Raw genomic sequence first — 21,390 nt, forward strand, 5'->3', positions numbered from 1 at the left:
AAACCAAATAACCATGATCCTCAACCAAGAAGACATTCCACCATAACTAAATCAAAAAATTCAACCTAATGAACATCAAGGATATACCTGTATAGCCAATCATGTCATGCCAAAATCCATGGCACCATGATCACATCCATGGACTGAGCATCTAGCTCTCAATTTGTCCAACTTGTTAGCATAAAATAGTCAACCACTATCCTCCACCATGACTATACCTGGTAACAACATCTCATCCCTTCTACAAGAAGAAAAAATAGCAAATCATGTGACTTAGGGCATAGACAACCCAAATCCAAGCCACCAATCTGAATATGCATTAATAATAAAAGATCAATGGGCAAAAATAACTCATAACCAAGCTATAAATGCAACCTGTAAGTATAGACTGCTTACAACACTACACAAGTTGTAGATCCAACAAGTCATCATACATATCCAAACCAAACAATGATAACCGTATCATCATGAGACCAATCTGAATAATGAACTGAGCATACAATGACATCAAATCTTAAATCTCCAATACCATAAACTCACAATTTTACCATAGTCAAAATATACCATAAACTATTTAGATCAATATATCACCAAATAAATTATGCCAAACTTGCACCAAATCTAAGCTTGATATAGGAGCATCTAGAGGTGTAAAGGCAATTCTGTGTCAACCAAAAAAATGTACTGACTTAGTTTCTATTTCATGTGTTTTCATTTCTAGATACCCATTTGGGTCAAATAAAGGTTCTAACTCTCATAGTTCCACTATCAGTGTTCTAGGATAGAGTATTTGAACACCTTGGGATATGTGTAAATGCCAAAAAAATAGGAGTATGTAATTGAGCCATCATTTTGGTGAACTAGAAGGTATAAATTGGTTGGATGAATGTAATTTAAATTTAGAGCATTTCAAAAAAAGAATCAGGTCAAAATGCCCCACGGTTTGAAAGTTATTGCAGTTTTCCAATTTTTGGAGACCTCCTAAGACTACTTCAAAGTCAAGTTAGGGGCATTAAATGACCTCAAACAGCACTGAAAATGGGAGAAGAGCAAAGATTTCCATAGGGCTATAGAGTGCTTCGAGAGCTTTTCAAAAATGTAAACGGTTCATCAATCAGAGCTACAATTCAAAAGTTATGCCTCCCGAAAGTTCGGTTACCATTTTTAGATTCTTCTAGATTTGCACCAACTTCTAACGCAGCTTCTAGAGCCTTCTACTTGGTCGATGGATGCCTACTAGCACTTTCTAGAATGTATTCCTAATCCTTAACCCTTCGAGGTCTATTTAAAGACATTTCTAGCATTGTAAAAGGTAGTTCGATGTGGAGTTTGAGAGGAGGTACTAAAAGGAGAAATTATCTGCAGATTTATGCTATTGTAAGCCCATAGGGAATGTTTTGAAGTATATTTTCTCTGTACTGAATGTATTAGCTTATTTATAAAGTTAATAAAATTTCCCTTTCCTGTTGTGTCCATTCTATGCTTGGGTTGTGTTCCCATCAAAACCAATGTGTAGAGCTTTTCATTGACTACTCAAAGTCCAAAATTTGACTCTGTATGCCCAAGTTATGCCCTAATTAGTGCTCAAAATAAATAACATCTAATTTTATGGCTCTTAAAACCTGAAAAAATATCAAAATCATAGAACCATACCTATATCATGTTGTAGTGCTCTGAATCAGCTTTCTAATGCCTATAAGAACTCTGAAATTTGATATTCTGAGAGAAAGTTATGTCCATTTTACTATGATAATATTTTTACCATTTTCAGTGCGATTTTTCTTTCTTTTTTTTCCTTTTTTTTGTGAAGAAAATTTCGACAGGATTAAATTTGACAGCCATCATGGGCTGTAATCAAAAAACTCTTTCATCTCCTGTTAACATGGCCAAACTAAGGCATATTATATATCAAAATTTATGGAAATGTTGACCTGGATCCAATGGCGAGGTTTGTTTTTACTTAGGAGTTTATTTCTACAAGCTCCCCCCAAAACCCTCATTTAAATGAAACATCCAAAAAATCTTTTTGTCCAACAATTTCACATGCCCAAATCTTTTAACATCCCATCATAACATCAAACCCAAAACCCTCAGATCTGCATTAAATCATTCATATATCTTGCCCTTTTCTTTTATCTTCTCATGCATTCCCATGGATTCAATCTAGGGTTACAATAATAAAACTTGGCTCTGATACCACTTGTAAGAAAACTAGGCAATAAAGAATATAACCATTTCCACATAACCCATAATAGATCTGAAATAAATACAAAATTAAAATCCACATGCAAGAGAATAGACAACATACCCACACAATTGTGACACAAGATATACCCTAGGAAACCCTCATTGAGGGAAAACCCAACCTCCAAAAGCATCCATCACCATGTATTATTCAGCAAAAATACTATTGCAATACAACCATGGAAGCCTTCATGTCCATAGCCACAACCAAGCAAACTATGTGAACAAGCATGAATCCACATATCCCATGTCATGCTTTCAACCTTCACAAATGCTCCCTTGGCTAACCTGTCAAGCCTTGTCCCGCTTGACTCTTGCCTTTCTCACACTCATACTCTACAACAACTACCCTTGTGGCTGCTTATATAGTAGCAAGTCCCACAAAACCACTAAGTGGTATTACATAAACCATGTGCTAAAACCATGTGCTACCTAACCCATGGATCCCACATTTAATAGTGGGCATTTAATTGTTTTTCCCAATATTAAATAATTACATGAAATATAATCACAATGTTACAATACAACTCATCAAGAATATTCCATGAAAATCTTTACATGTTTCATGTCCATCTAGATGCAACATTACATAATAAAATAAAATAATAAAATATAACAATATTATGCAATTTGTGCAACACCCATTATCTCAACATAACTTTGGGAATGATTTACATTTAAATTGACTTTGATTATTGAATATAATATTAAACATGAGAATAATCTATATTTAATCAATTTCTTGTTATGATTATTGAATATAATTTGTGATGAAATATATGAGAATGAATTACATTGGTTAAAAAGGTAAGTTCCTTAAGTTGATGATTTAAAGAATCCTAAATTATTAAATAAGATCATCACCTTCCAAGATAAGATAAGGTCGGCAGTGGAATGGGCTAGGTGACAACACTCAGAGGGACTAGGTAAGGCCTATGGTGAGATGGGCATTGGGATGCATCATGGAAAGGTACTAGGTAAGGCCTACGATAGAGTGAATACCCTAGTACATCATACAAAGACACTATCTTGGAGATAAGGATCAGAGAGAGATAACAATAATGAGGGAGAATGGTGAGGCCCATGATTGGGTAATAGGGTGCCCTATTATAGCTTCTCCTCTCGTACTCAAAAAATGATGAGTTAATAAATAATTGTACTTTTGATTAACAAGATACTAAATTGAGAGCATAAATACCTTGTCATGGGATTGACATAAGGAAATCCTAAAAAGGAGAATCTATATATAAATGTGTACTAATAATATTTTGTGGTTGCAGGTTCACAATCAAGGAATTGCATAACATGTACCTTCATCTGTTTGCATCGTGTTTGCTTCATGTTTTCATATATCTGCATCATGTTTGCTTCATGTTTTCATCTGTCTGCATTGTGTATGCTTTGTTCTTTCATGCATTCATGTGACTACTTTGTCTGCTTCATGTTTTTATTCATGTGACTACTTTGCCCACTTCTTGTCTTCATTCATTAAGATTTATATCTCATTAATCTTTTAAGTCTTTGGTATATAGATATGTTTGTATCTAGGAAAGAGTTTGTGTATGAATGATTTTGCTTGAGGACAAGCAAATTTGAGGGGGGAGGACTGTGATATCTGTTAGAGTAAATAATTAATATTTAATTATTTATTCTATTGCTTAAGTTTACTTAGGTCATGCATTTATTTAATATTTCATATTTAATGCATGTTGTGACAACACAGGAGTTTGTTCCCTTCTAGTTGTCACACTTATCTTCTAGCTTGTTCTACAAGCTTCCATGAGCTCTTTATATTCGGGCTGTCTCTCCTTGTAACATATAGAATATCGAAAGCCATTTTCTTATTGTAAATACATTTCTTATTGTGTTTGCATTTTTGGCTCTCATGTCCGTTTAGGGTTTTTGCCTGTGCTCCATGCTCTTCCCTTCTATGGCTTCTCTTTGACAGGTTTCGCATGCAGGTGACCTTGGCGTCTTCGGTGTTGGCTTTCCTCAACTCCAACATGGTATCAGAGCCTTCCTACTGCTGCTTCGTTGAAGAAATTTTGAAACCGTGATTTGAAGTCACAAACCCTAGTTTGTTTGTGCATTTTTTCTTCAAATCGGGGGATCAGCAATTTTTGGAGCACTTTCAGCCCAAACGGATATCACCATTGGATCCGGAAGGCCGTTTGCAGTCAGGATTCATATAAAGCTTGTCATTTTTGGAGACAGGGCATTTTTGGCGATTTTTTGAGGATCCCGGGTTCGCTGCCGTACGGTCGTACGGACGCAGCGCGAATTTTTTTTATAAAAAAAAGGTGTTTTTGGCAGCGCCACCGCCACACCACCGCGGGGCCGCCACCGTGCCACCTGCGTGCCACTCGCAGTGGCCGCAGCAGGCAGCGCCGCCCGCGCTCCGCCGCTGCCCGGCCTCCTCCTGGCCACCGCCCTCCACCGGCGGTGCCTCTCCAGCCCGCCGCCCGTTCGCTGCCCTCCGCCGGCGGCTCCTCCCGACTTCGCCGCCCCTACAACCACCTCCGCCGGTTCTGCCACCCGACAGCTTCGCGCCAACTCTGCAGCAACGTCAGCCGAGTAGGCCACTGCGGGGGTGACACGTGGCATGGGCGCCACGTGGCACCTTGCCACGTGGACCCGCCACATCACCCCTGCCACATTAGCTGCCACATCAGCTGCCACATGGCTATGCCATGTGGCACTCTTTTTTTGCTGCGACGGCCTCCAAGCCATCAAATTTAATCGGCTGACTTGCTGACGTCAGCACTGCATCATCCTTGCTTGCACTCTCCTTCAAGTTCTCTTTTGGACCTACTTGTGGTTTTTTGGCCATAACTCTTGCATACGGAGGTATTTTTCCGATCCGAAAGAAGCGCCGGAAAGCTGGTTCCGAGACAGAGATTTTGGTGTAGGTATTTTTTGGTTTTGATGCTTTTTTATTGCTTGTTTTTTCTGTTGAAGTCCAAAATCCTGTTTTTGACTCCGGCATGCATATCTTTTGCGTCCCATGTCTGTTTTTGGAAAACTTTATATTTTTGGAAAGCTGGTTTTCTCATCTTTTCAGAACTATCGTCTTTTTTCCTCACTTTTGGCCTCTTCTTTTTCTATTATAGTTTTGGCGTTTTTGCTCTATGGTAGATATTTTGAGTGTTTTAGGCCCGAGGATCGTTTTCCTGGCATGGTTTGCTTTCTTTTAGGCTGTACTTTCTTTTGGTTCAGCTCTTTTTTAGTTCTGATCATTGTAGCTATCTTTTTGAAGCATTTTTCATTTTTGCACTGAGATAAATTGTCACTTTTGCATTCTGGGAGTCATGAACGTTGTTTTTGAGTCAGGTGTACTTGCGCTATTTCATAAAGCACCATGGGGGGGATTATTTGTTTGCTGTTTTAGGCATTCTCCCTTTGTCAAGTGAGTGTCCCTTCCACGACATTAGCCCATGCAGAGTCAGTTAGATCGTGTCTTTATCGGTGTCTGTACTTCTTTTCCTCTCTCCTCGTTCTTGGTTCGTTTGCAGGAGATTTTGGCTCACCTTCTCAGTTGCCTGTCATCACACCCCGTCTGCATTAAGGGGGGATTATGCTGTGTTCTAATGCATCCATGGTTCGATGGTTCAATAGTGTGAACTATGTATTCAGTGGTTGATCCTACATACAAGGCGATTGCAGTGGCTGGCTACCTATGCATTTCGGTGAGATGGATCATCTACCATATAGACATGCTCGGCTCGTGCCTTCTTCTTCCATGGAGGTTTCTTCAGATCAGCAGTTTGACAGATTTGTGACTTCTTCATGCTTCAGTGATGCTGCTTCTTCATGATCACTCATTGTTCCTGTTTTAGGGACAATTTCCCTAGTTGGAGACTTCTTCAGCTCTTCACTGGGTTCTTACCTCTTTTTATGGGAGGGTTTTTCCCATGTGGTTTTCTCTCTTTCCTCGTTTACAGAGGTCGCATTTTCTTGCATTGTACTTGGGTACCTAAAATGGCCTTGTTGCCGGGACCCATTATGCATTTCATCTTAGCTTTGTGCGCTTAAGGCATTTCCCTAAGTTTCACTTAAGGGGGGGTGTTAGAGTAAATAATTAATATTTAATTATTTATTCTATTGCTTAAGTTTACTTAGGTCATGCATTTATTTAATATTTCATATTTAATGCATGTTGTGACAACACGGGAGTTTGGTCCCTTCTAGTTGTCACACTTATCTTCTAGCTTGTTCTACAAGCTTCCATGAGCTCTTTATATTCGGTCTCTCTCTCATTGTAACATATAAAATATCGAAAGCCATTTTCTTATTGTAAATACATTTCTTATTGTGTTTGCATTTTTGGCTCTCATGTCCGTTTAGGGTTTTTGCCCGTGCTCCGTGCTCTTCCCTTCTATGGCTTCTCTTTGACAGGTTTCGCATGCAGGTGATCTTGGCGTCTTCGGAGTTGGCTTTCCTCAACTCCAACAATATCCTCATTTTGGCATATAAATTAACTAATAAATAAAGTATTATACATAGTATAATATATATAACTGATAATTTATGTAAAATATTATTATACTAAGATACAAATATAAATTGTTATATATTATATAATTATAAATATTAATTATACATACATACATATATATAATTAGATATTTATATGCCATAAATAATTAATATATATTTGTATGACAATAGTATATGATATTATATCTTTGTTATATATTGAAAAATATTTAATTAAAATGATTCATATATAAAATATAATCATATATTATTAATATTAATTAATATAATAATATATAATATAACTACCTTATTAAATATAATTAATGAAAAGACATGTCCCTATGAAACACTAGATATATGTATAAAATTTCAAACATTGAAGAGGATATCATACAAAATATTATCAAATTTATAGAATTCAAAAGGGAAATATCTAATGCCCTAAAATGAGACATTACAAAAGGAAAGTGATCATTCTTTGTGGCATTATTTAACTCTCTATAATTTACAAATATCCACCACTTACCTCCTTTCTTTGGTACAATAACTAATGGTGATACACATTCGCTATCAGAGATTGAAACGATGAATCCAACATCCAACAACTTCTGCAACTTAGTCTTAACTATTTCATGCAATGCTAGATTTATTCTCCTCTGAGGCTAATTGAGTGGCAAGCTTCCATAATTAATGTAGATCTTATGGGTGTATAGTTCAGGGCTCAATCCTACCATATCCCCATAATCCCAAGAAAAAGGCATTTTCATGCTAATTAAGGAGCTTAGTTAACAATCCCAATTTAGATTGCAACAACTTGTTGTTTACATGGAGATTATGACTAGGAGAAATTTCCACAATAGTTGTTAACTCTACCATTGACACTTTTGGTACTAGAATTGTAGCTACTTCACTTGGTAGTAATTGATCAATTATCTGAAGGCTTGCTGGGTAGACACAGTCTTCATAGGTACATAGCTTTAAGACAAAACTCTCAGCAATATCTTTGGCAACTATACATTCATTGGTAAGAATGTTATGTATTACATCATCTTCCTCCTGCATTTTCAGAAAAGAATGCATATGCAACATCATGAGTTGGGCTATAGAATTTAGCTCTTCCTCTTCATCCCCTAAATCTAGCCAAATAGGCTCTTCCAGGTCTAGTTGGGGTTGGGCAGGTGGATATAGCGCTAGCTTCCTTATGGTTTGACCATTTGAAATTGTCATACTTCCTAATTTGCAATTAATTTTAGCATCAATGGTGGCTAACTAGGACAAGATATCCGACAAGTTTTACTTTGGGTGATAGGATAAGAAAATTAGCAAGGTATTTCCATGAATCTAAAGTCACTATCACATCTTCTATGAGACCATCTAAAGTGATAGTTGAACTATCAACAAATTGCAAAACTATGGGAGTTGTCCTTAAGTCTTCCATGCGTACCCTATGCATTCTATCCTTACTCCTCATATTTATTGTTGCTCCCAAATCAACTAAAGCAATTTTCACAGCCTATCCATTTATTATCAAATTAACTATTGGACTACTAGGATCTAAATAATTTGGTATCACTACCTTCCCTAACATGATATCTACTAATTGCCTAACAACATGGACTATTTGAGGATCTTTCTTCTTCTACCTTGGCTTCTTATGGCATGCTTCCTTAATAGCCTTTCCATAAAAAGGGACATCCTTGATAGTTTGGAACAGAGGGATTTGGATGTGCATGTTTTTCAACTACTCAACAATATCAAATGTCTCTTCCTATTGGGATATAGATTTCTCTTTATTTAGTCTATGTGGAAAGAGAGGATTCACTGAGGTGTCATTAGTAGTCTTGCTAAGTATCCCAGTTGGTGGGTTGGTTTTTGGCAGTATAGCTTTTGGAAGTGGTGTTGCAGGAGTGTCTACAACTTTTGTGATAATAGGATATTCTAGTGTAGGAAGAGTTGTATCAGATCTCAAATGGATGTCACATATCTCTGGTGAATAAGTAGGGTATCATTGAGTATCAGTAGTGTACGTTTGTTGCTATTGTTTCTTGTTGTTTGGATTTGGATGAGATTGAATAGGAAATTGGGTTGGCTTAGGATTAGCATTATTTGATGCTAGAAGTGGTATTATTGTAGATGGTTGCAATAGAGGCAGTAGTTATGGGTTACCAAAATTTTGGCTAGGCCACTATGGAGAGCCCCTCCATTGGTTATTTTACTAGCAATTTCCTTGTAGTGGTTGCCATGGATTTTGGTTATTTTTCCACTGGTCATTTTGCTGATTAGGCCACTAATTATTTTGTTGGTATTTCTAGGGAGGTTGGGAGTACTGAGAAGAATTCTAATAACTTTGGTTTTGTGACTAATTATTGTAAGGATTTGAAAATTGTAGAGGATCCTGAGTTTTGAAGCCCATGGTCGATGTTGAGCAATGAAGAACACTTGATCATTGTCCCTATCTATCTTCATGTACTTGGTTGTAAAATGTTGATTCTTTAGGTTGGCTACTAGCTTACATGTGCAATCTTTTTTTTGTTTGTGGCAATGAGGATAGTACTCTACCAATTATGATTCAACCTTTGCACACTTCTTCTTTGTAGTGATATCATTTATGATGTCCTTCTTGAAATCTGAGAGTAAATTAGATATCTCAAGCTTTGAAATGCTATGACTAATCCCTTTAGTGGCTATGAACCACTACACTCTACCTTTCTTCATAGTTGACCTAAAATAGTTGAGATATATTTTCTTGAGGTCAACCTAAATTGATCAGTATATATCACCATTAGCCCTTAGGTCTATTGCTTCCAGAAAATTATTTTTTACCCCTCTCAAGAAGACTAGTTTCTGTGAATCCTCTCCTAGTACATGCTAGGGGTTCTTCGACATTATGTACAAAAAATGTTAAACATAGTCTTCCAATGTTTCATCCTTGTTTTGTGATATTCTAAAAATGTTATCTCCCCTTGGATCACTCTCCTTGTAGTAATCTTTGTATTTCTCCAGAAATAGAGTCTATATCTCATCCTAGGTACCTTTTGCATTGGCTCCTAAGCCCATGAACCATTGCAAGGTTGATTCTTTTAGTGTTGTTGGAAACAACTTGAGCTTGTGGGCATCGGTATTATAGTCAAAGCTATGACAAAGTATGTTGAACTTAAACAAGAAAGTATCAAGATCCTTAATTAGAAGGCCATAAAACTTTGGAAGAGTAGCTGCAGGTATATTTTTGATATTAGCATTGTTTATGAGGCTTGGGAGAGGAAATGGAAAAGTACGATGTGTCATTACTAGAGCTATTTGATTATGGGGTTATTGCTGAAAAGGAGCATTAGGTACAAGATTGTTAACAACAAGTGGATTTGGACCAAAATTATCACAAAAGTTTGCCAAGATTCCAATAAAAGGCTGAAGTCTACTTATATCCACAGATTCTACTCTAGAGGAAGATGCTTTAGGAAAATGAAGACTTGCATCCTCAAAAGGCAACTCGATTTCTTCAATTTTGTCATTCAAATTAACAGAATCTCATGGAAGAAATTTACCATATTCATCTTGTTTTCTTCCTCTTTGATGCATGCAATTGAATTCTTCATGATTGTGAAGCAATTTTTAGGACTACAAATCTCTTAAAAAACTAGCTATATCAAAAAAACTATGACTCAAAAAGATGTTACTAGCTTGACACCATCACTGGCAATGATGCCAAAAATGGTCTGCCTCACAATAGGTGTTTGATAATCATGCCCAAAGCCTTACTTAGGAATAGTTTATTTAATCTAATGATTACTTCTCCCACCATGAGGTGCATTTAATTTGTCAACCTAGGGACATATACTTGAAATGGTTAGCATGGTATGCTTCCTTGAAGAGTCATTATGCTTATGCTGCAGGAAGAAACTATAACTTCTATCTGAAATATTGGAAATGGTGGAAGTAGATCTACACTACTCTAATCTAATCAACTTCTCAAGTGGGCCCCCTTGGTTGGATTTTACTAATCCACTAACATAGAATGTAAACCAAGAACTACTTGATTATATTTCAAAAACTCCGACAGATAACTCGCTACAAGAGACAACAATTTTTTCCATAAAATTTTTCCAACCTCCTATAACTATTGGTCCAATCCCTATAAATAGAGGATCAACACTTGTTCTTAAATAGAAAAGAAAAAAACTGACTAAAGCTCCACCAAAGAAGAAGAGGGAGATATAATAGCTAGTGAAATGAGAAACAAAGTTTGGGCAACCAATTCAGCACAATAGTAAATGCAAAGGGAATATAGCAATACTTCATCCTTGCATTATGATAATAATGGCTCCTCCTTTGTAGTATTTGTCTCTTCTAGTGCCATAATGATTCCTCTGCCATAGCTGGGTCTTGATGCTCCTCCTTGAATGTTGTCGACCACTCTCTAGCTTCTTCCTTTCCTAGCAAGTTAGTTGTGATGCAAAAATATTTGCATAAATAAGCATAATCAAACTAAATCCAAATATTAGAATACATACTCTGATGGTTATATGAAATAGTGCATTATATGTATAATATTGGAAAAATATGACATAACTATCTACCCATGGTTTAACAATTCTATCTAGATTTTATCATATGTTCAATTGGTTATGAGTTCACAAATGTCCCGACAGTATTAAAAATAAAGTATTAAAACTAATATTAAATAGAGGCAATAATTGGCCTCATCAATAACCATCAATTCTACTGATTTACCATCTTGCAACATAACTAATATTTGATAATGACATTGAGTACATTACCTCATTAATATATATTTATATATTATTATGTTTTCATGTTAAGCACTAACTCCATTACTTTGTTATAGGTCTTTTGATGGATCTTATCAATGATATAGAAGTTCAAGGATCCATTGTTCAGAAGATTAAGGTAATGCACATACTTGTTGTCTTGCTTGTCACCCTTGCATCATTCATAGTAGCCTCTTTCAAAGAATCCAAAAGATAAAGGCATCAACAAAGAGGGGTTGTATGTCCTTTTTTAAGTGTATCATCCATTCCAATGAGATAGATTGCCATGACTAGATATGGTTGAGTAGGACAACCTTCTTTTACCTAGCTAATATTCTAAGAGAAAAGAGGAGCATTTGAGATATGATAAACATAAGATTAGAGGAACAACTAGTGATGTTCCTCCATACCCTTGGCCACAATCTAAGGAATTGTAAGATTAACCATAACTTTGGTCATTCGAGAGAGATAGTGAGTCAAAACTTCCATAAGGTCTTGAAGGTTGTCCTAGCACTCCATTGTGATTACCTTTACACCCTACTCTAACCACGCCTCCAAAAATCGTTGGGAAGGATCATTTTGATCCATACTTGAAGTTAAATATTGTAGTGGTGTGCATTTGAAATGGTTGAGTCTAAATTATATAACTATGAATTAGATTATAACTTTTCTTGCTATAGGATTGCATTGGTGCAATTAATGGAACACATGTGCCAGTTACTATTGATGTCAACATCCAAGCAAAATATCATGATAGAAAAGGTAACTTGTCACAAAAAAAATTGGGCGTCTGTTCCTTTGAATATAAGTTTTAGTACATTCTTTTTGGTTGGTAAGGGTCAGTTGTAGATAGTTGGGTTCTTGCTTAATCTCTCTTGATATTAGATCTACTTGTGGTTCCCCCTAGTAAATATAATAATATTAAAGTTTTGATTGTATTGTCAATACATTAAATCAAAGCTTTAATGGTCCTTTTTTACCATAACTTTATTTTTATTTGTGTAGGAAAAATCTATTTAGTGGATGTTGGATATCCAAATGTACTAGGATTTCTTGCCCTTTATCGGTGTATGTATTACCATCTAAGAGAATCTTCTAGAGAAAACTTGATCAACAACCCTGAATAGTTATTTAACCATCAACACTCCTCTCTTTGAAATGTGATAGAACACACATTCGATATTTTGAAGCAATATTTTCCTATCCTTAACCATGCAACATCCTATAATATCATGACACAAAAAAATAATTTTTGTCATGTTGTAGACTACACAAATTCATTGTGATGGAGGATGGTGTTTTGCTTGAAGTGGATTTTGAAGAGGATGATTGTTGTGAGCAGATAAACATGCCAATTCTTGAGACTTATGGGATGAATCAACAAGATAGAGATGATTGGGGGAAGTTTTGAGATGAAATAGCCCAAAGGATGTGGCAAAACTATAAATCTTACACTTAGTTGTACCACAAAACATTAACATTAATTAGGATATTACCAGCTAGTGTACTGGTTGAAATAGATCTATTATATTGGATATTTTAACAATGTACTATTAAGTTTGTGTGTGGTAAAAAATTGCTATTTTGTGTTTGTGTTCTAATGAAGTAAATGGATACTATAATCTATGTTTAGATAACAGATTTTGTGTCATTATCTATTTTATGTTTGAATATTTTCTTTTCATGCACATTAAAGAATGTTCATAAACTTGAAGATGCGTGTTTGGGTTCACATGTACCTCAAAGTGTGGTCATAATATACTGATGAAATTTTTATATATGTGTAAAAGAAATTTACTTGTTAGCCTAATTTTTATATATGATGAAGTTTTTGTATATGTTCACATGTAATCTACCCTTTAGTACATTATTATTGACTACAACATCATATTCTATTTCACCTACCATACATTCCATGAAATTCTTGGAGTCTATTACATTTCCCTTTTTCTCAGATATATAGATTGGAAACTACAAAAATCTAAATAAGAGAATAGCCATGATGGTGATAAGATCTAATTCATGAACTAGTAGCTATTATTTATACAATCATAAGCTCGGTCGAAGATAGCCTAGAATAGCTTAGTCAATCTAATAATTTTCCCCAAGTATGTACAAATACCATCAGTTCAAAAGATGATCGAAATAATGGATTGTTGTTTATAGACCACTGGAATCAACTCAAAGATTTTAATTTTGTTATTTGTAGAGTTCCAATTTTTGATAGTCAATTTTCATATTATAATTTTATTTTTTTGGTGATTTGTTTTAGGTTGGTTGGAGGTTGAAGTTATATGGGTTATGGGTTTTTATTACTTCTAGATGTTGCCAACCTTAAGTTATTTTATTTTTTTGGTACCATTTTTTAGTTGTACATACAAATATGAGACTAGCTAAGGCTTTATTGTTTATTGTTGTTGCTTTCTTTCCATAATGTTGTTGTAACCTAGTATGCTATCAGTTCGTAGACATATCATGAGCACCAACATGTTGATTTTTTTTTAGAATCTTTGCAGTTATCAGGCTTCAAACCTAATCAATTTTGCCTCGTTATAAGATCTAAATATGTCATTCTTAATGTATATGAGAAATATGTTAGCAAGTAATACTAATCTATTAAAAACCAAAAGCATTAACTAGCATATAAACCATAACATAAATGAGAGACTAAAGAGGAAACCCCAATTGGAAATGTGAGCCAAATGAATGGACTCTCCCAATGGGATTTAACTCCTTGCTTGGTAGATGGGTCTAAAGATTGGGATGTATGCTCAAGGTTTCCAAAAAATAGCTTCAATGGAGATGAAAAATGGCAAATTGGTAGCTTTGTGAGCTCTCAACTTGGCATCATAAGGGTATGGTTGATGGCTTTTGGCTCTCAAAAGGGCATTATAACTTTAGCTCCAAGATTGTGATGAAATGGTTTGGGAGGGGATTCAATTTATAGGCTAAGGGCTTGAGAGATGGAGGGCTAAGATGGAAGGAAAGATGGAAGCTTAAGGAGGGCTAGGATGCACACAAAAGGGAACACATGGATTGTGCTTGGTTAGCACCAATCAGAGAGTGACACATGTCACAAGGTGAGTGGATGGAGGAAAGGGGAAGGATGAGTCAACAACGGAGGCTCAAAGGATAATATCTTCATAAAGACCCTTCATTATGGCTTGTAAGAGCTTGTAAGAGTCTTTATGGCTTTTGTAAGAGCATTCATTTTTGGGTGGTTGGGATATTTTGAGGGGAGTTGAGATTGTTGACTTTCTTTGGCTTAAGAAAGTCTTAAGCTTGTTTAGGGAATGTGACAACATTAGGGGGTGGATTAGGCTTGGGTTTAGGATTAGATTAGGGATTTTAGAGATTTGCAAGTGGATGGCATTCATGAGGGTGGGTGAGTTAGTGGCTAAGCTTGGTTAGTATGGGTAGATGGGGTGGATTAGGCTATAAAGAAGGTTTAGGAATAAGTTAGGGGCTTTTAGATTTGAGGGTTTTATTTATCAAATAGATTTATTTAATAAATGGGGATTTTGGAATTAGATAGAAGAATAGGATTTAATTGATAAATAATAGGTTATTTGATTTATCAATTAGGACTATAGATGAATAATTATATTAATCAGCTAGGGGATGGCAAAGGATTAATTAAATAGGAATTTAATTAATGATTCCTTTAGAGATAACTAAATAGGATGACAAAAGTGATGTAATAAAATTTAGGTGTCTACATTTTGCCCCTCTTTGACATAGTGTTGAGACAACACTGTTTCAAAGAAGTTTGAATGAAGACGACACGAGGAAGATGTTTTAGCAACAAGGTTGCCCCAGTCTTGGATAAGAAGAGGAGAGACTAGACTTTAGATGATGCCCCCTCAAGAAGGTGGCGAAGAGAGAAATGAGGCTCGACGGCTTCTTGAAAAGTACAAGAATCTGAGATGAGCAAGGAGACTCAGATTGGCAAAGAGAAGGGGCTGAATTAGCTCAAACTCTCACTATGGGAGAATGATAAAGGGCTATCAGATGCACAAGAGGAAACAAGCTTAAAAATTTTGGGATTGGGGGGAGGATGAAGGAGTAGAGTGCTATAAAAGGAATCCAGGATGGAGAGATGGATGAGGGGATTAAAAGGGTAATGCAACAGGATTTCAAAGAGTCAGATTGGTGGAAGATGGGTTTTCGGAGATCCCTAGGACTAGGATTCTTGATCTCGAAAGATGAGGCTTGGTGGATTGATTTGATTGGTGGATCCCTAAGACTGGGATTGTGGATGCCTAAAGCTAAGCGTGAGGAGTGATTCAAAGAGGTACTGATGCATAAGCTGGGGTAGGAGCGATAGATACAGGATATGGATGGGGGATAATGGAGATGAAGGGATTCCATTGAAGCTTTTTGAGCGGGGGGATACTTCAAAGAGAAGTACCACCATGTAGTTGAGCACTAGATTTACTATAGGACTGTTGGTTAATTGCCAAGGTTACAAAGAACATCAAGGCCTATTCACCAACTATCCAGAGGACTGACAAACTGACTCGAAATAAACATGCAAGGGTTGCCCCAACATCACACATGAATCCCAAAGGAAGCAGTGCAGAACCGACACTGGGTAACCCACAAGAAAAAAAGAAAAAAAGAAAAAAGACATGATCAAGACCTTACGCTATAATTGCCCCATTCATAGCATACCATGATATGGAAGATCGTGGCAACCTTGAGGAGGGAACAAGGAGATTGCTTTGAAAAGATACTTCAAGACCCAAAAGGAAAGATTCCAAATCAAAAGAAAGTGAAAATCCAAAAGAGAACAGTTTGCCAACAAGATGGGTAGGACGAGGTACTAATAGACCAAGATTAGACATGAGGAAAGCTATATCCTACAAGGACCTATCAGAGAGCACCTAAGCTGGTGGATTTGGATGAGTGATGCATTTGGCAAGCTGAACTAAGAAGGATAACACTTTGGTGATAGGAGATCTAGCTAAAGGATGCATTGGAATAGCTAACCAAGGGTTGTGCAATGTGTGCAAGATGTTGATCATGGACGAACTAACACGAACGCTGGATAGATACAATGGTACTAAGCTAAAGAGGATGTACAAGCTGACGGACCAAGATATGTTACAAATGTACAAATTTTTTCATGTTTTGATTTTTTGTGAGATGGAAATGTTTGTGAGGGATGGGATGTCTATAATAGTTGATAGGTGGATAGGTAGATGGTTTGCGAAAAGCTTAAGTGAAAATGGGGTTCTTTGTGTGCATGTGATAGGATACAAGCTAGGATACAAGATTATCTACAAGCGGGCATATGGTACAAGCTTTGGACAAGATTTGGATATACAAGGTATGGTACAAGATTTAAAAGGTATAATACAAGCTTTGGTACAAGATTTAAAAGGTATAATACAAGCTTTGGTACAAGATTTTACAAGTTGTACAAGAGGTATTTACAAGCTCCATTAGATTTTGGATATTTTGTTGGAACACCATGGGAACAAGCAGGTGTTTTATGGGATGGTGGGTGAATGGAGGAGGGATAGGATAGTGATAGATAATGGATTAGTCTTAGTACACAAGGCACTTGAATTACCAGGTTTTCACCAAGGTACCTATCCAAGGCGCTTGAATTGCCAAGTTTTCACCATTGGACGCTTATTTCTCTTTACTATTTTTCTTGTGTATTTTTCAAAAGCTAGGTATACCAAGGAACTTCAAGCATAGAACTTCTTGAGATGAATGATGTTAGTAGGATCATTCAAGAGTTCTCCTTCTGGTGTAGATAGCTAATAGGATCCAAAGCCAAAGGAAGTAGTGACAACATAAGGACCAAGCCATGTAGGTTCAAACTTGCCTTTCTTTTCTCGATTTTCTTAGACTTTCATGTTTTCTTTGAGGACCATGTCACCTGGCTGAAAGTGTCATGGAAGCACCTTCTTGTTGAAATTCCTTTTGAGATGAGTTTGATAGACTATGAGATTATCATAGGCTTGTTGTCGCTTCTTGTCTAAGAGATTTAGCTAGGTGAGCTGACCTACTCTATATTCTTCATTTGATATTTTCCCTTGCAAAGATATGCATAAGGAGGGAAGTTCAACCTCTATAGGTAGTACCGCTTTGGCACAATAGACTAGGGAGTATGGAGTTGTGCCTATGGATGTATGGAAGGAAGTTCGATAGGCCCATAGGGCTGGATTTATTTGTAGGTTCCAATCACGGCCAGAATCATTGACAACTTTCTTTAGGATTTTGAGGAGGGTTTTGTTACTTGGCTCTGCCTGGCCGTTACCTTGTGGGAAATATGGGCTAGAAAAGCGGTGATGGATGTGAAGGGAAGTGCATAATTCTTCCATGTTGAGATTTTCAAAGTTACCTCTGTGGTTAGTGAAGATGGTGGATGGGATGTCAAAGCAGCAAACAATGTGGTATAAGATGAACGTGGAGACCTGAACTCCTGTAGCTGAGACGAGGGGGACTGCTTCCACCCATTTAGTGAAATAGTCTGTAGCTATTATTATCCATTTATGTCCATCAGATGAGAGGGGTGTGATAGTTCGAACTAGATCAAGGCCCCAACAAGCGAAAGGCCAAGGTGGTGCAATGGGCTGTAGATCTTGTGCTGGAGTGTGCACAAGATTTGCATGCTACTGACATGGGAGACACTTTTTGACAAAGTCACAGAAGTCTTCTTCAATGGTAGGCCAATAATAGCTTGCTCTAAGGATTTGTTGCGCTAGGACAATACCACTCGTGTGGGTACCGCAAAGTCCAGAGTGTACTTCCTTTAACACCATTGCGGCCTTGTTTTGGTCTAAACATCGAGAGAGAGTATCTTGATAACCCCGACGATATAGGGTATTGGCTATGATAACATAGTGAGATGATTTTTGAATGAGGTTCTAGCGTTGGGTACGTGTGAGGTTAGGGGATATGATACCATCGTTAAGGTAAGCATGAATCTCATGGTACCACGGGGATTGGGGACCAACCAAGATACAAACACGGTTTGAATCCTCATTCACATAGGCGGGTGTGAGGAGATGCTCCACTAAAAACTCATACTATGTAGCTACTTGGGGAATTTCCAAGAGCGAGCCTATAGTAGCCATAGCATCGGCTACTTTGTTCTATATTCGAGGCACTTGTGTAAACTAAAGCCTTGTAAAATGTTGGGTTAGCCGATCAACTAGCTCTTTGTAGGGTAATAGCTTTTCATCTTTGGTTTGATATTCATTTAGGGCTTGCTTGATGATGAGCTAAGAATTGCCAAATATTTGTAGCTCAGCAATGTTCCATTCTGCAGCTATCTTTGATCCTGCTATGAGGGCCTCATATTCAGCTATATTGTTGGTGCTAGGGAATTGTAGCTTGAAGGCTTTTGGAATGTAATCTCCTTGAGGTGTGACCAATAATATTCCTACCCCTGATCCATGAGATTTGTATGAGCCATCAAAATAAAGTTTCCATGGGGGTTGTTCTTCAATTAGACAAATATGCTCATCTAAAAATTATGTGATCAACGGATAAGCATCTATTAGAGGTGCATCAGCTAGGTGATCTGCTATAGCTTGCCCTTTGATTGCCTTTCTGTCCACTTACTGGATGTCAAATTCGCTAAGGAGCATAACCCATTTGGCCAAATGACCTGTAAGTGTTGTTCTGGAGAGCATATACTTAAGAGGGTCAATCTTGGAGACTAGTTGGATGGTATGACTTAGCATGTAGTGACGAAGCTTTTGAGTTGAGAAAACAACTACCAAACAAGATTTTTCCATAGGAGTGTAATTGAGTTCATAACCAACTAGGGTTCTACTGATGTAGTAGATGGCTCTTTCTCTACTGTAGTCATCGAGTTGTGCTAGAAGTGCCCCTAGAGCAATAGGTGTTGTTGATATGTACAAAAATAGGGGACGACCAGGAACTGGTTGAACCAAGATAGGGGGATTGATGAGATACTGCTTGAGATGGTCAAAGCTACGCTGACATAAAGGATCCCACTTGAAGTTCTCATCCTTCTTCAGTAAATGTGAAAATGGTGTACACTTATTTGCAAACTAGGAGATGAAGCGCCGAACAAATTGGAGCTTTCCTTGAAGAGAACGAAGTTGTCGCATTGTCTGGGGAGGAGGCATGTCTAAGATAGCCTTGACCTTCTTGGGGTCGATCTCGATACCTTGTTTAGAAACTATAAAGTCTAGAAGCTTGCCAGATGTGACCCCAAAGACACATTTCTTTGGATTTAGCATGAGATGATATTTGGCTAACCTATCAACGACTTTCTCCAGGTCAGCAAGATGATCCATGAAGGTATGAGACTTGACCAAGATATCATCCACATAATCCTCCAAAATGCAATGGATGAGATCATGAAAAATGGCTATCATAGCTCTTTGATAGGTAGCCCCAACATTCTTTAGGCCAAAAGGAATCATGTTGGAGAAAAAGGTTCCCCAAGGGGTAGTGAATGTTGTCTTATGTTGATCCTCTTCTGCAATCTTGATCTGATTATACCCAGAAAATCCATCCATGAGGGACAAAATTTCATGTCCAGCTATAAGATCTACAATCATATCTATGTTGGGCAAGGGAAAATCATCTTTAGGACAAGCTTTGTTAAGATATCTAAAATCAGTGTAGATTCTGATGTCACTAGAAGGTTTAGTGACAGGGACCATGTTGGAGATGCATTCTGAGTAGTCGATAGGGCAAGTAACCTTAGCATCTAACATTCTTTCTAATTCAACTTTGACCAATAATGCCACCTTGGGGTGCATTTTTCTAAGCTTTTGTCTAATGGGCTTGATCTTTCGATCAACTGCAAGATGATGAACTACAAGCTTTGGATCAAGCTCTGGCATGTCTTGATATGACCATGCAAATCGACCAATGTTCTCTCTTAAGACCTCAAAGAGGAGGTCAGCTTGGTCCTATGATAGGGATGTAGCAATGTGAACAAGCTTAGGGGTCTCTGAAGAACCGATGTTGACCTCCCTAGTATCCTCAATTAGAATAGAAGATATCTCTGGTCGATTATCTTGAGGAGGCAATGCTAAATCCTCATGTTCTACTTGTGCCTTTGGATTTCCTTGCTGAGGAGTTCTCTTCGCTGCCTTAGCTAGTCTCAAATTCACCTTAGTTCTAGTTTTGGGTGTATCGGAACTAGGTTGGGGATTTTCTCCAAAATACCCCTTGGGATCTAGCTTGTAGATATAGGCAGAATTTGGCTTTGTTTTCTTGTGAGGAGTTTCAGCTCCCATGAATCTTAGAAGTGCCTCCTCTGATGTGAACTCATCAATGTGTATGACGCTTGGTTGGTCCCAATCTATGAGTTGTGGATGGGTGAGTGGTACGTCAATGAGGTGGATGGATAGTTCATGGAGAACAGAGTCTCCGAGGGAGATTTGGTCTAGGATATCATCGTAGGCTCTCTTTTCAACTTCCTCAAGAATGTCTTCAATTTCGATAATGTTGCAGTGAATGTTCAAAAAAGCATGACCGTTCTCATTAGTGCCCCCAGTTGTAGGTATGCCAAAACCAAGACCTGACTTCGATTCCCACTTGTGTGCATCGATGGGGCAATGCATGCCTCTTTCTTCTGGTCCTATACCACCACCTTGATAGTTCCATTTGTTAGTGATGAGCTTATGTTCTTGGGGATACTTTTGGCTGAAGTGGTCAAGGCATGCTTGATTTCTTTGAGGTGCATCCTTATGTAACCATTTGCTGATATCTGGAGTGAGCTCCTCATGAAGAGGGATTTTCGAGGATACAAAGGTTGTTGGGCCAAACTGTTTGTATCGAGGAGGTGGAATCTCCTTAGCTTTGTGATATGTCAGTCATCCATGGGCATGTGGATCAAGTGGTAGTGCCCCAACAGCAAATGCATCTGATAGACTATACTCTCCACAACCTTTGT

Source organism: Cupressus sempervirens, chromosome 7, assembly GCF_028749045.1.
Source record: "Cupressus sempervirens isolate cs-2001-9-10 chromosome 7, ASM2874904v1, whole genome shotgun sequence".
NCBI classification, from domain to species: Eukaryota; Viridiplantae; Streptophyta; class Pinopsida; order Cupressales; family Cupressaceae; genus Cupressus; species Cupressus sempervirens.